The sequence below is a fragment of the Callorhinus ursinus genome, unplaced genomic scaffold (genome assembly GCF_003265705.2).
Source record: "Callorhinus ursinus isolate GAN/ISIS: 27379988/994484 unplaced genomic scaffold, GSC_fseal_2.0 scaffold1, whole genome shotgun sequence".
Lineage (NCBI taxonomy): Eukaryota > Metazoa > Chordata > Mammalia > Carnivora > Otariidae > Callorhinus > Callorhinus ursinus.
The window spans coordinates 65,830,235-65,845,532 of NW_027397063.1; the positions used below are offsets into that span (position 1 = coordinate 65,830,235).

The following is a 15,298-nucleotide window of genomic DNA, read 5'->3' on the forward strand; positions in this document are numbered from 1 at the left end:
AGTATTCGAAAAATTCACCCCAATCACAGGAAGGCTGAAAACCATTCATATATGATAAAGATAATTATGTGAATGGTGAATAGAATTATCTCTTTGAAAAGTTATACTTAGGGAGTGGTGATGAAGGTCAGAATTTTAAAACAAAAATCTTATTTACATAACTGTTACATTCATATAATACTTTGCAAAGTACTTTAACATATGCTCTTTCTTTGGAACCCAGAGAGACTATTAAAGGGTAGGGGGACCTAGTGTTTTAGCATGTAGTTTGGAGTCAGGCAAGGGTCTGAGTTCAGATCCTCACTTTGTCACTTACTAGCTGCAACACTACATGTACATTACTTAAACTAAGTTATCAAGACTTAGTTTTTCTCACTGGTTAAATGGTGATAATAGGAGTATCTATTTCTTGGGTTGTTGTGTTAAGTAAGGGATAGAAACATGGTACTTGGAAAACAGTAAGTGCTCCATATATAGTTTCTCTCAGATAGGGCAAAGATGTTAGCTGAAAAAGTCAAAAGAGTTGCCCAAGATCAGAAGAACTGAAATGGGACTAGGACTCAGGCCTCCTGCCTACCAAGGGTATCTTAATTTTATACATTTTTGCCAGAGGTGAATGTAGAACTTTGGCCTACATTTTTCACAAAGCCAGTGTGCTTATCAGTGGCATGAAGTATAACCTATGGTTGCTCATGTGCAAAAACAGCATCTCAGGAATTGAATCAAGTATCTAATTAAATGATGTAAAGTGCAATCACTTAGCCTCTGATTAGAAAGGACCAAAATTTCTCTTTATGGGAGTTTTCTTTTTCTGTCATGAACTTGAAAGATATATAATTGATCAAACAGCATATTAAACTATTATCAATATGTAGCCTCAAGTGAAGTTAATTCTTAAATATTCATGCTCAGTTGTCTACCAAGAATAATTTTTAGCCAGTTGTTCACACTAGAGCAAATTATCTTGCATACGCTTCTGAACCAGTCTTGACTCTTCCCCATCCCTCCCCCCAGTACCTTCCACCTGAATAGGGGGTATACGTATGAGACTTGAAATACAATATAAATGAGTCTAGTGTTCAAAATAAATATAGTTATGTTATTTAACCACTGGGAATAAAGTATCTTGTGTACTGGTAAAAATTTCAGTTATTCTGTCATTGTTTCTTCTCCCTTTTCATCTCTGCTAATGCACATGACTAACATTTGTCCGTAAACCATACTGCAATAGAATCTTCATTATTTGGAAGATTTTGAACTAGATATCTTCTCCTTGTGCTTCCAGATCCCCTGTCCACTCTCCTACCTCTGCTTTCTACCTGGGAGATTGGCCTGTGTGAATTCTTCAAGGGGTTCTTATGTAGTCTGGCTCTTTATTGGATTTGTCCCATGGGGAGCCTTGGCAGTCAATGAACAGGTAAGAGAGTGAGATCAGAGTATTTATTCCTCTAGTTCCTTTTCTGTGAAGCCACCTCTAGCTAGGCATGACAGAGTGTCACCACTTATTTCCGGGTAGCATGAGTTGCACAACCTTCTCTCCTGTTGGTTTTAGTCACCCCTCCTTGTCTCATCAAGCTAGCAGAGCTCTGCTGGTCCCACACTTTCCTTGTAGTTTCCCTCCACCTTGCTGTCCCTTCTTTAATTAGTCCTTTTGTAAATAAATGCTCCTCAAGTTATCCTGATTTAGGAATGCCATCCATGTGTTTCCTTTTGAGATCCAGTCTGATACCAACCTCAGTTATTCAAAAGCATTTCTTGGACACATGCTTGTCTGTGGCTCCAATGTGTTACTCCTTCCTTCAGGAGCCAAGAGCACTTCATTGTCTGCCCGTTGCTTTCAGAATAAAAGGCATTCAAGCGCATTCACAATTTGGCTGGAATCAGTCTTTCCTTCTTTACTTTCACTAACCTCCTCCAGATACCCTCTATTCTAACAAAACTGGACCACCAGTACTTCAGTCCTCAGCAAGTCCCTTTGGAAGTCACTTTATCCCTCTGTTCTCAGATCCTAAACTTTAAGCTTCTTTCTAGCATTTCCACAGGATGGCAATACTTGCTGTGGTAGTTCCATGAAAAGGTGCCATTGGAATTTAATAGTGCCAAAATAGGGAGCATACAGCAGGTGGCTTTGAGGACTGTAGACTTAATGCCATTGATTCATTCATTCATCAATTCTTTGTCAAGTACTTCCTGTTCGTTGTGATAAAATAATGAGTAACTCATTAGGGATCGTGGGGGGTGGGGGTGAGTCAGGCTTTGGAGGCAGACAATGGGGGTTTATATCTGGATTCTTCTACTTATTAGCTGAGGGCCTCTGAGCTCTATTTTCTCATCTGTAAACAAAGAGAATATTTTCCTCACAAATTGCTATGAGGCATAGATGAAATAGTCACTGTGTTGAGCCTTTTAAATAAATGAATATAGAAAAGAAAGTGTCAAAATTGTAGCTATCATTATTTTTTAAAAGGTTTTATTTATTTGAAAGGGAGAGACAGAGAGCGAGAGCAAGAGAGTGAGCATGAGCTGGGGGCAGCGGGGAAGGGCAAAGGGAGAGGGAGAAGCAGGCTCCTCACTGAGCAGGGAGCCCAACATGGGGCTCGATCCCAGGACCCCAAGATCATGACCTGAGCTGAAGGCAGATGCTTAACCAATTGAGCCACCCGGGTGCCTCTAAAATTGTAGCCATCATTATTACTTTTATATTTTTCTACATTTTGAAGTATAAAACCTCCCACATGAGCCCTGAAGCCAATGTTTAGGTCATGTGTAGAAGGTTTTTGTCCAGTTGAGTGACCTTGGGTCTGTCTCAAAGTTCAGTATCAGATGTCACCTCACCTTGAGCTTTAGGCTTTCATGGGGATCAAAAGAATTTGATTTCTCTTCTGTTTGATGATAGCTTGGGGAGTTCATAAATTGTAACATTTGATGACTTGCCTAGGCCATTTCTCAGCAGGATTTTTCTCTATATCTGTCTTTCTGTCTAGCTAGCTATTTAGTTTAATAATTTTAGTCTTACATGTATGGCAGTTCAATCAGGATTTCAGATACATTAGGAGCTGTGTTCTGTCCCTCCAAGCTTCCCTGTCATATGAACAGCTTCTGCAATGATTTGTAATCCTTCCATTTTTTTGCCATTAAAAAATCATGAAATGAGAATATTGGGTTTAGCAAACCTGGGCCTGTCCTAATGATACTATAATCCATAATCACTTTAGGAATTCTGGCTTTTTCTATTATTTTACCTTTACAACCTCCCATCAATGAGTTAAAAAGTCTTTGAATTTGTACTTCCCTCATATTTTCTGCATTTCTTGCATTTCTTTCAGTATTTCTGGAAACAAAATCTGGGAATAAGCTAATATTGCAGGTCCTCTAAAGTTTGCAACTATGTTCTTTGTACTCCCTTATTGACTTTATTGGCATCCATACAAGTTGCACCTTTATAAATGCATCATTTAACTTATCAGCCTTTTGTGTCCTGATCATTCAGTTTACATCTGGACAGGAAAAAAGTCATCTTCTCTGGGTATGGGTGGAAGCTCTGGAAGTGCTCTGAAACAACCCATCCTCAGTCTTCACTAAGTTCAGGTTAGAACAGGCCATTAATTTAGGGTTCTCCGGCATGCTCACATGAGCATCATGTTTTCCAACTCCAGTTCTTAGACTGGATCAATTTAATATTTTGCTCTGTTTTTGTGTAGAAAACCAATTATTGAAAGCTACTTTCATTCGAGTTGTAGTCAATAGCATTTCTTTAGTTACAGATGCAGCAACTCAATTTGAATTTATTTAAGTAAAGAGGGAATTTTTATTAGGACACTAGGATTGCTCACAGTAAGAGCTGCATGAATGAGATGCAATACAAGATTTCAGGGACTGGGAAAAAGACTCAAGAGCCCTCAGAACATTATGTCACTTCTACTATTCCTTCTCTCTGTTGGCTTTTTTCTCTCTTTTCTCTAGCTGTTTGGTCATGGCTGCGGATGCCTACAGCTGTGAACCTAGAACAAAAATGATGAGTTTTCTCTAACCAGTTCAGTATATGAAAATGCAAGAAAAGGCTTATCTTGGCTCATAATCCTGTCTATGCACCAATCACTGTAACAGAGAAAATGGAGTGCTGTAATTGGCCAAATCTGTATCATATGCCTACTCATATAGACTGGGAGGCCAGTTCCTATGACTGGAGATTTTATGAGAATCACTTGCCCCCAAAAGGCATAGATGTTGCTGCTGGAAATAGGGGAGGATATTCTGAACTGACAAAAACAACAGATGTCCAATGCACAAAGGGGAATTAATTTTTAAGTTTTAATTTCTACATAATTAAACAACACCTGTTTTACCTTATTGCAGAGTTATATTCATTCAAAAATATTTATTTAGTACTTTTTATGTGCCAGATAATAAAAAGATAAATATGATGTTCTCTACCCTTAAATTTAAAAAATACATTTTTAATAACTTACCCTATGTATTAGCCAGCTTTTCTTCCATGTGGTGTGCAACAACCATACACCTCAGTGGCTTACAATGACAGATATTTAATTCATACTTGCATTCCATGAGTACTAAAGATCATGAATCCTGGAGTTTAGTTCTGTTCCATATATCTTTTCATTAAGGAACTCATGCTGAAAGAGTAACCTCTACCTAATACATGATATTTTCATGTTGGAGGGCAAGAGCAAGAAAGCTTGAGCCAAACCACACTTTATGTTGAAAGCTTCTGCTTAATCATTGCAAACATTGGCTCACAATTCTTTTGGCCAATGCATGTGACATGGTCAAGCTCTCTTTTCCCACAGAATGTATGACATATCACGTGACAATGAGTAGAGATGTAGTATCTTATTATAGAGAGGGAACAAATGATTAAGGACAATAACTCAAACTACTATACTTTACAAAGCAATATTGGGTTTTCACTCTTATTCATTTGGTGTGTGTTTGAAAAAAAGGAAATATTGGTAGGTAATTAGTAATTGCAATTACATAGTAGATGGAAATTAAATGAGTGTAGTTGGCCTACCAATGTTACTTCTTTTTTTTTTTTTTTTAAAGATTTTATTTATTTATTTCACAGAGAGAGAGGGAACACAAGCAGGAGGAGCGGGAGAGGGAGAAGCAGGCTTCCCGCTGAGCGGGGAGCCCGATGCGGGGCTCGATCCCAGGACGCTGGGATCATGTCCTGAGCCGAAGGCAGACGCTTAACGCCTGAGCCACCCAGGCGCCCCCCAATGTTACTTCTGTATTTTGTTTCCTGGATTCACCACCCACATATGCAGGCTTTGATGACTATTATGTCTTTGGTTACCTCATAATAATCTATTCATGATGCAGGATTTCAAGTAATGTTAGCTGGTCTAGAAAACTTATTGGCAAGTAGGCATGGGAATAAATCAGTAAAAGCATACCCAATCAGTCTTAGCCATTCCTAAGATTTAAGTCAAATCTCTATGGTTTGAAGATGAGGTGGCTGAGAATTTCTCTCTAATGCTATGTTTCAATTGGCCTTACACGGTATCCCTTGTTTTAATTTCGTTATTCAGTTAAACACTTATTCATTTATGGAACACATGGTAAGAGTTAGGATTACAAAGATGAGTACACTCATAGGTTTGGCACTCAAAGAAATCACAGAAGTAAAGTGAAAAGTATGTAAATTATAGAAATTTTGTCAAGTATGGAAATTAAAGGGAAAATAACTACCTCTCTCTGGAGCCTAGCTTGAAGGGAAGGCATGGACACAGGGAGGGACTTCCTGGAACAGGTGAGGCTTTAGAAGAATTGTGAATAATGAGTAGAAAATATTTAGATAGAAATTGAATTTATGCTTAGGAAGTACTGAGTAGTGGAATAGCAAGTAAGAACTTGAAATTATAGAGACACAGACTTTTTTGTCTGTTTTTAATAGCCTTGGGAGGCATGAAGAGACCAAACTGAGGAGACAAACAGATGAGAGCAAGAGAGCTAGAGAAAATGAGATCATTTCCCTTCTTGGAGCAGGGAGAGTAATTATTCTCCCTCTCCTCCTTCCCTCCTTTGGAACAGCTGGATGTTCTTTAGAGTTTTAGGTTATTGTCCTTGGAGTGTCTGGGAGATTTTAAATTTTCAAGCTTTTATTTTGGAAGCTCTGGGACTGTGGGCCTTTGGGGACCTTTAGACTTTAGGAGCTGGTAGGAATCAGAGTTAGAAGAAGCCAGGCAACAACACGGGATGGCATTGAATTCCACAGGAAAGAGAGAGTGTTATCACAGGAGACACGAAATTTCACTCTAAATATTTGAGCCTACACAATGGGATAGCAAGAGAGGGGTACAAAGGAGGTTCTTTGAAACAGTGAAAAAGAATACAAACCATGGTTTACATTTCCCCCCTTTTAAAAATAGTACATTAATGTAATTATTTATCTTTTATTATGGTATTACTTTTATATTGTTACTGGCTTGACTACAAAGAGGGGTCAATCAAATAGATTTTTTTTTCCATTTGCAATTTTTTCTGTTATTATTACTACTAAGTATAATTTTGTGGCATATAGGAGGGAAATTTTTTAGAATAACCTGCTCTGGGGACCACATGTGCTGGTTATATCACTACCTGGCTCCCGAAACTAGGACTAGAGGCAGGGACTCAGGGCAAGCTCTGTCCCAGGGAGGGAGACTGTGCATCTGGGTAAAACCTTCCCTGCGGAGTCCATCTCTGGAACTCGAGCAAAATATTTCTGGAACAACCAATCCTTGCTGGGCACTGTTCCTACAATGGCATTAGGATTGTGAGCAAGGCTGGAGAGCTATACATTCTAGTAGGGAGAGAGTGAAAGTAATCGTGTAAAATAAAATACTTCAAATTAGAGCACAAACAAAATAAACAGCATGGGGGTAATACGTGGTGGTATGGGAGTGGTAGTTTAGATAAGGGGTCAGGTGAGGTTTCAGGAGAGGTGCCATTTGATGAGAAGCCCGCTATGTGAACATATGGAGGAAGAGCGGTCCAGACAGAAGGGTTGGCTGTAGCAGAAATGCACAGACGATAGGCTGTGTTTGTCCAAAAGAGAGAGAAAGGCCACAGTGGCTGGAATAGATTGAACATGGAGAAAAGGGGTTTTGTTTTGTCTTGCAAAAGGAAACTGGCCTTTTAGAGCGTAGAGGAATACTAGATGCTCTCTGATGATGATGAATGTTTATGATAGTTATCAAACTCCACATGCTAATGGTGTACGTAATAGACATAAGGTTGGATTTTCAAAGTACTGGAATGCAGTTAGAAAATTCTCTTGCCATTTTGAGTAAAAATGTCTTTAGTGCTGAATTTTTAAAAAATCTTTCTTAACCTTTAGCTTCTTGAGGCTCTGAATGACAATAAATTTAATATGACTAAAATTTTTAGTTTGAAAATTAATAATTTATTTTACTGGCCCTTTGATTATATCTCTGACTTCTTATACATTGCCTATGTTTATTTTTACCTCAGGTGCGGAAATTAGAAGTAATTACACTCTTCCTTTCATCACACATTATCATCTTGATTCAGTGACAATGCATCTCTCATTTTGTTTTAATCCTAAAATACTTTTCTCCTTTATATTTGATTCTCACTCCCATGTCCCTTCCCATCCTGATACGCAGGGTCAGATGTACACCAAATACATAAATGCATCTTTGTATGATGTATATCCTATGTAGATATGCATTTTTAATTTACACAAATGCTACTGTTAATCATTTCCTATTGATTTTTCATGCACTGTGCTCAAGGTCTATCCAGGTTGTTGTGTGCGTGCCTACTTTATTGCACAGTAGGCCAGTTTTTATATGTATTATTTTCCCTTTCCGTTCTCATGGTGATGGAGCTGCCTTCAGTTCTAGCCATGACAGACAACCCTGTGGTGACTATCATTCCATGCATTCCTTCGTAGACCAGGATATCAGGCACAGAGGGGTTATTTTGGAATCAAAAGACATTTAACGACTTAATTTCTCTAAGCCTTATTTCCATCTTACACAATCGACACAGTTTGCTAAACACACATGGCTTTTTCTTGGCTGAGCAGGTGATTGTGAAGGCCAGGCTCTGCTGTTGATTATCCTCTAAGAGCCCACTCTCTCATCATTGGGGAAGAAAGGTACACATGGAGAAGGAAAGCTAACACGTACCCCTGTGGTATTTGATCAGTAGGGACTCATATAATTTAATATACAGATTCATCGATAAAGAAATAGAGATATGTAAATATGCATGTGTGGGCAAACATACACACTCTTCCTAGATCTATTTGGCTGAGAGGTTCTAGAAACAATGGCCCCCCAGGTGCCGTGAGCACACTTAGCAACCAGATCTTAGTTTCTAAACAACATTTTTCTGGGAAAGGAGCCCAGACACCTTGGAAAAGTATTTGATTCCAGGGCTGGGCAGGCAGAATACAAGATGAGCCTGGAAATCTTGTGATATCAAAAACTGTGGAAGTTCTCAGAAAGAAATGAGAATTTGTCGTAAGAACACAGGCGCCCACCTGAAAGGGCTTTTCATGGCCAACACTGGCACAGTTTGAGCAGGAAAATAAATAATGATAGTATTAGATTTTAGTCTGTAGGACAAAATAAATATCCATGAGTCCATATGGCTGTCAATAAATGACCAAATAAATAAGTGGGGGTGGGGGAGAAGATTGCCTTTCCTTAACAGAAGAATTCCAACTTCAGTAAGTGTGGAAGGAAAGAAAGGAACAAACCCCAGAGTTACAATGACCACAGTTAAGGTGCCCTATGGATGCAAAAATCAGTGAGTGAATATTCAAGGAGAAACAGGATATTTGTGTGGTTTCAGAGTGTCTTCCCCAAGATATTTATTCTTTCCAGTAGAGAAACCCAGAAGCTGTGACCTTAACCAAGTGAGCAAAGTTAATGTCACTGGTGATAAGGCACATTGACATTATTAATTCCTTGACATGATGCACTGAGATGGACACACCATTATTTTTGTGGCTTTCTTTTTAAAAAAATGTGTAACCTCAAGTTAATCATGTAAAAACAGCAGATAAGTCTAAATTGTAGGACAATCTATACCATTACCGATCAGTAATCCTCAAAGGTGTCAAGATCATGAAGGACAAGGGAAGATTGAGGAACTGTTCCAGGCTGGAGGACGTTAAGGAGAAGTAACAGCTAAATGAAATTTGGGGTCCTAAATAGGATTCTGGAATAGAAAAAGGACATTAGTGGGAAATCTGGTAAAATTTGGAAAAAGGTCGGAAGTTCAGTGAATAACATTATACCAATATTAATTTGCTGGTTTTGGTAATTGTAGTGTGGGTGTGTAAGTTAACATTAAGGGAAGCTGGATGAAGTGTATACGAGTGTCTTTACTAGTCTACTACTTTTTCAATTTTTCTATAAATCTAAAATGAGCTCAAAAGAAAAAATAAAAGGATTGTCTTTGAACTCACCAGACAGGAATCCTCCACCTTGTCCACAGGACTCTGTGTGTACTGTGTACTATCAAAGGGGACTTTTGAATCTCTCTGTCAAGCTTTGCCCATTCCCCAGAGTGGGCCACTTGCATCTGGTGTCCTCTGTTAACCCAAGAGTTCAGTGGGCTGAAGGCACAGAACTTCCCTGTGAACCCCAAATTTTCAGTTCAAACGCATTGTCTGAGAAAGCTTTGCTGTATAAAGTCCAAGATAACTGGCCTGGGAGTCAGAAGGACTCTATTCCGTTTGAGCTCTGCCATTACTTAACAGTGAGGCACTGGCATGCAGTGCACGGTATGCCCATCTTTTAGAAAAGTATATAATCATTAATCAGCTTCTATTTCTATGAATTTACAGTCCTTTTTCCACTTCTGTGTCTTTACAATCACGTAGTTCTCTTTTAAAAAGCAAACAGACCTTCTTTGTGATGTAGGTGTGTTTCCTGACACAGCGTGTGGGAGGCAGCTAGTACGTGAATGCTTCCTGGCTTAATGAAGGTAACTGAAACATCTTCCCTGGTTTTTCCCTTCCGCGCTGTGCTCTGGGTGTCCTACTCACCCACTAGGCGTACAGTCTGGCTAAAGTGAGACTCTGCTGCCACCCTGCGGCTTATTCTAGGTACTGTAGGGCCAGGAAATAACTTTCAAAGAGAAAACAGATTCAGGAATTAGGGAATCATAGACCTTTAGAAAGGTAGAAGATCTCTCAGAATTCACCCAAGCAAACCCCTTTGTTAATAAGAAAATTGATGCCCAGAGAAGTGCAGTGACCTTCCCTGTCCTACTTGGTGATCAGTGAGGAGCTGAAGCCCCACCAGTGCGGTTGAATTTAATTTGTCAGACATATATGACCGGGGTCGGGGGGGGGGAATTCCAAGACTTTGAAATTTGAATAGTAAAACAATCCCAAGGCATTTTGGGGGCTGATCTGTACAGAATTGTTTCCCTTTTATTTTGCTCCAGGAAGATGTTACAAATAATTATGCAAAAAATAAAAATTATAACTAGAAACACTGTTTCTAACAGAGTAGATATTTTAATCCTAAAAAGACAGAACATAACTAAGAATATATGGGAGTTCTTTTATGTTACATCTTTATTTTTTTCTCATTTCACTACAACTTCTTTGCTGGTGTAAATGCCCAAATACAGACTGCATTAGGGGGAAATACTGGTGTAAAGGGGAAGGCAAGGGCTAGAGATTTGAAGAACTGGGTCTGATTTCAACTCCTTCACATTCTGTGAATGTGAAGTAATGTAACTTTAATCAATCAAAGCACTGATTTCCTTCCTCATCTATAGCAGTGACTACCCTTCTCATGGAGTTTTGTGAAGATTAACAAAGATTAGGTAAAATTGGGTGTAAACTGTAAAGCACCATACACCTGCTTATTATTTTATTGCAGTCGTGGACTGAATTGAGATGAGACAAAGAAATTTATCAATGATGGGAAAGCCCTCAGGGACTGCTGCTCCTCTCCTGCTGAGGAAGGGACCTTTGGTAAATATAAGTATGTTTGGTCTCCTATCATATGGAGGTAGATGGCGTATTGTGCTCTGGTGCCAAGCCGCTATACGTGCAGATGCATCACATGCTTAATTTTGTCTCAGTGTGCATAGGTGTGTTTAAGTTCCTGTTTCAAGGATGCGCAATACCCTGCATGCATTCTGTGATTCACTAGCAAGACTCACAGGACTCAGCGTATAGCTGATAGGATCAAAGGGGAGAGATAGGCAGAGTCTGTCGAAACCCATGGACAGGCTTCTAATGCACTTTCTCTTCTGTGAGGGCACATACCAAGGGTGCTTCTGTCTCCAGCAGAGAAAAATGCAATAAAGTGTTGCCATGTTTCTGCCCAGGGAAGTTCATTAGAAACGTAACCCCTGAGGATTTTATTGTGGGCCTGGTCCCGAAGGCAGTCTCTGCCTAGCAACTACCAACATCCTGGACTCCTAGAAGGAAGGAAGTTTTCAACATAAATGATTTTGTTTGTATACACAGTCTATGCACGGTGAACCACCCTTCTCAGTTAGAGGATGGAAGGGACACTCCAAAAGCTCAGTTCCCAGATGCCAGCCAAAAGTTAATTTTGTAAGCCAGCCTTTCTAGAGATAGCAGCCTCAGGCCTGCTTTATTAATTTTTTTTCTGTGTAGTCTGCAAAACTGAAATATCCTACTCAGGATTGTTCCTACAAATTCTGAATGCAGAGTAAGTCTGGGGTTTATTTTATCAATATTGTCATAGAACTTCATGTGTTCACATGATGTATGTATGTTAATTCTCAGCTTTCACCTGTATTATTTGTATACTTCTATGATATATTTTAAATTTGGGGATTCTTTCTGTTGCCATGCCAAGTACTTCCTTGAGAAGTTAAGTTTTTCAGTGGGCTCACATCAGAGAATTTTTGTAATGCCTTCTTAACCAGCTAATTTACATTTACCTTAATAGAAGATGCTGCAGTGTAAGAATTCTCTCATAGCCTTTAATGAATAATTGGGATTTTTTTTCTAGCTTTATTGAGATATAATTGACATAACATTGTCTAAGTTTAAGGTGTTGATTTGATACACATATATATTGCAAAATGATTAGTACCATAGAGTTAGCTAACACCTACATCATGTCACATAATCACCATTTCTTTTTTGTGGTGAGAACATTTAAGATCTTCTCTCTTAGCCACTTTCAAGTATATAATACAGTATTATTAACTATAATCACCATGCTATACATTAGATCCCCAGAACTTACTCATGTTATAACTGGAAGTTTATACTCTTTAACTGGGACTTAATCTGTTTGATTTTAGATGCCAAAGGGAATTTTCATTAATATACCCTCACATAAATGTCATTATATTATGTCAAATAGAAGTTGTAATATGCTGTTAATTATAATGTATATGATCTCTAGCCAGGAAACTCATGATTAAAAATCACTGGAGACTTGGCCTTTTCTCATTAACTTCAGAATTATGAAAATGAGTGAGAAAAACAGTTTTTTTTTTTTTTTTCCCATTTGATGCTTAGGCTTTACCCTTTCAGGGCCAGGACATTTCTCTTCATCACAGCCAGACCTCTCTGAGGCATTTCCAGCACCCACTTCCACACCTCTCACTCTTTCCTTATTGCATTCATATGGGCTTGCTCCTCCCTATTCCCAAGCTGCTGGAAAGAGCTGTGATCCAGATGTGTGGAGCAGGGACCCTTTCTGCCAAAGGAAACCAAATAAAAAGATGACTAGTAGTTGCTCTGGTTGAGGTAAGTTAAGGAGTTAAAGCTCTCCCCTGAGACCCTTCTCCCTCTTCCATCATCCTTTCAAGTGACTCCTTATCATGTGTATGGCTTTGAGAAGCAGGCTGCCACAAGCACCCATCCAGGTTAGAGCTGCCCATGATGGTGGCCTAACAGGATGTCTGATGTTCATTAGAAATATGATGATATACTCAACTAATGAATCACTGAACATTATATCAAAAACTAATGATGTATTATACCTTGGCTAATTGAATTTAAATTTTAAAAAAAAGAAATCAAATGTACAACTGGTGAGTGTGACTCCTGGGATCTGAGATGTTCAATTACCAAGGACTGGGTAAACTTGAGGGGTTCATTCCTGAAACATAAAACAATGGCCAATCTTTTCAGCAAATGGAAACAAGGTTTACCTTTCTAGTATAGAGAATATTGATCATTCCAAAAGGAAGACAGCAGCAACAAGGAAATCCTCTATTGTCCAGAGGAAACAACTTGGAACAGTTTGGTATATTCCTTCCTAGTCTTTTTGGTGCTACTTCCACTCCATATACCTGGGATTTGATGATTGTTGCAGTGTTGCAGCTTGCACCTTTTCATTCCTCGTGAGCAGGAGTTCATGTCTTCACAAACTCATCACAGGCCTTGTGTGTCATGCCTCTGCAGGCTTTTCATAAGCCAGTATAATGGTGTGGGTTCTATGATTGAGCATTTAAATTGTTTACATTTTCAAAAAATCAATTATATGTATAATTAATACATATCATCATCATGTGCAACTTTATACATAAAGTTTTTCTTCTTTTTCTTAATCTTAAAGCTATTTCCCCAGGGACTCTTCCATCAAAATTTAGGGACCTTTGTGCATAATGTGCTCTCAGTGAGCTCCTATAGTAGAGAACCTTAGTAATGCCTTCTTGACTTGGCATATCCTTGTCAAGAGCCACTTCTATTACCCTCATTTTATTGACATTAGGGATTCTTATTAATTTCAATATTTATTAATTATATCTTCTTCAATGTACGTTTATATCATTACTTGGTGAGGTTTTTTTTAAAGATTTTATTTATTTGTCAGAGAGAGAGAAAGAGAGAGAGGGCACAAGTGAGGGAGTGGCAGGCAGAGAGAGAAGCAGGGAGACCAACGCAGGACTTGATCTCAGGACCCCGGGATCATGACCTGAACCCAAGGCAGACGCTTAACCAGCTGAGTCCCCCAGGCGTCCCAACACAGTGAGTTTTAGAAATAAATCTTTTCAATTTCAGAATGAATCAAAGCCGTGTTTAATTCATTCCTGTATCATCTGATAACCTTTAAATAATCATTGTTTCTTTTCAACATCTCTCCCATACACAGTTCCATTTAGGGTCGGGTGGTTTGGAAAGTGAATTAAGTTATGATCCCAGTTGTATACCTCATCAGGATGAAAACATACATTTCTTTAAATTAAGAAATGAGAGAACACAGAGCATAAAAATACTGGTTGGGATTTGTTAGAGACCAATTTGTGATTTTCCCCTATAGATAAAATAGAATTCCATCACTACTAATCCTCCAAAGAAATTGTTTTTCTTTTACTTTAGGGTATTTAATGGAATTTGGGTATGTTCTATAGTGTTGATCATTTTTGATATGATAGTGCTGATTATTTTCAATAGCCATTATAAATTTGGCAAATGTGTTCTAGAAATATCCTGTTTATTTAATTAATTGGTTTATTTGATCTCCAGTTTGTATTTTGTGAATTGGAAAGATGCATGTGGATCATGCTTTTGGCATGTTTCCCATTTTGAAAGTGTCCCTTGAAACTGTAATTCAAGCTTCATTATTTATTTATTTATTTACTTACTTACTTATTTTTAAAGATTTTATTTATTTGACAGAGAGAGACACAGCGAGAGAGGGAACACAAGCAGGGGGAATGGGAGAGGGAGAAGCAGGCTTCCCGCGGAGCAGGGAGCCCGATGCCGGGCTCCATCCCAGGACCCTGGAATCATGACCTGAGCCAAAGGCAGACGCTTAATAACTGAGCCACCCAGGCGCTCCTTCATTAGTTATTTAAAACTATAACAAATGTTTTACAATGCTCATTTAAAAACTCCATTCTTTATATGATTGCATTTTCCAGGTAAGCTTCAGTGTGCAAAAAACATGTGTTTTGAATGGTGTATATTTTATCATACTGAGTGAACATTAAGCTCCTTGAGGCAGAGATTGTGGCTTATTAATTTTTAACCTGCCTTCCCCATCATGTCATTTAGCCCAAAGTCTGAAACATACGAAGTGTTGAGTGAATATATGGACTTTGGCTGAAAAGGCCAGGCTAGTAATGGTACTATATGGTGGAAAGGGCATAGAAATGAAAATGCTTGGTTTCTTGTTACAATCCAGTTCAAGTGATTCTGGGAAATTCATCTCTCTGAGCCTCACACTCCTTGCCCTCACTACCTCAAGGTGCTTTTATAAGAAGCCAGTTAAATCACAGCTGGGAAAGAAGGTGCCAACTGTAAAGCACTATGTAAAGGGAAGGTGGAGATTTTTTTAGGGTAAGAAAAACTGGTGCTGTT

The 15,298-nt window shown here is 38.7% G+C and overlaps 1 protein-coding gene across 4 annotated transcripts in view; it reads left to right on the top strand.

Moving 5' to 3' along the window:
* Positions 1-15,298, top strand: part of FGF12 (fibroblast growth factor 12) — a 570,000-nt gene that overhangs the window by 223,049 nt on the left and 331,653 nt on the right. Inside the window, exon 1 of one of the 4 annotated variants that reach the window (XM_073895564.1) lies at positions 9,950-9,969. The exons of the other annotated variants lie outside the window; for them this stretch is intronic. The gene's annotated coding sequence lies outside the window, so the exon portion shown is untranslated. Of the gene's footprint in view, positions 1-9,949; positions 9,970-15,298 lie in introns of those variants that run through there. 4 annotated transcript variants of the gene reach the window in all.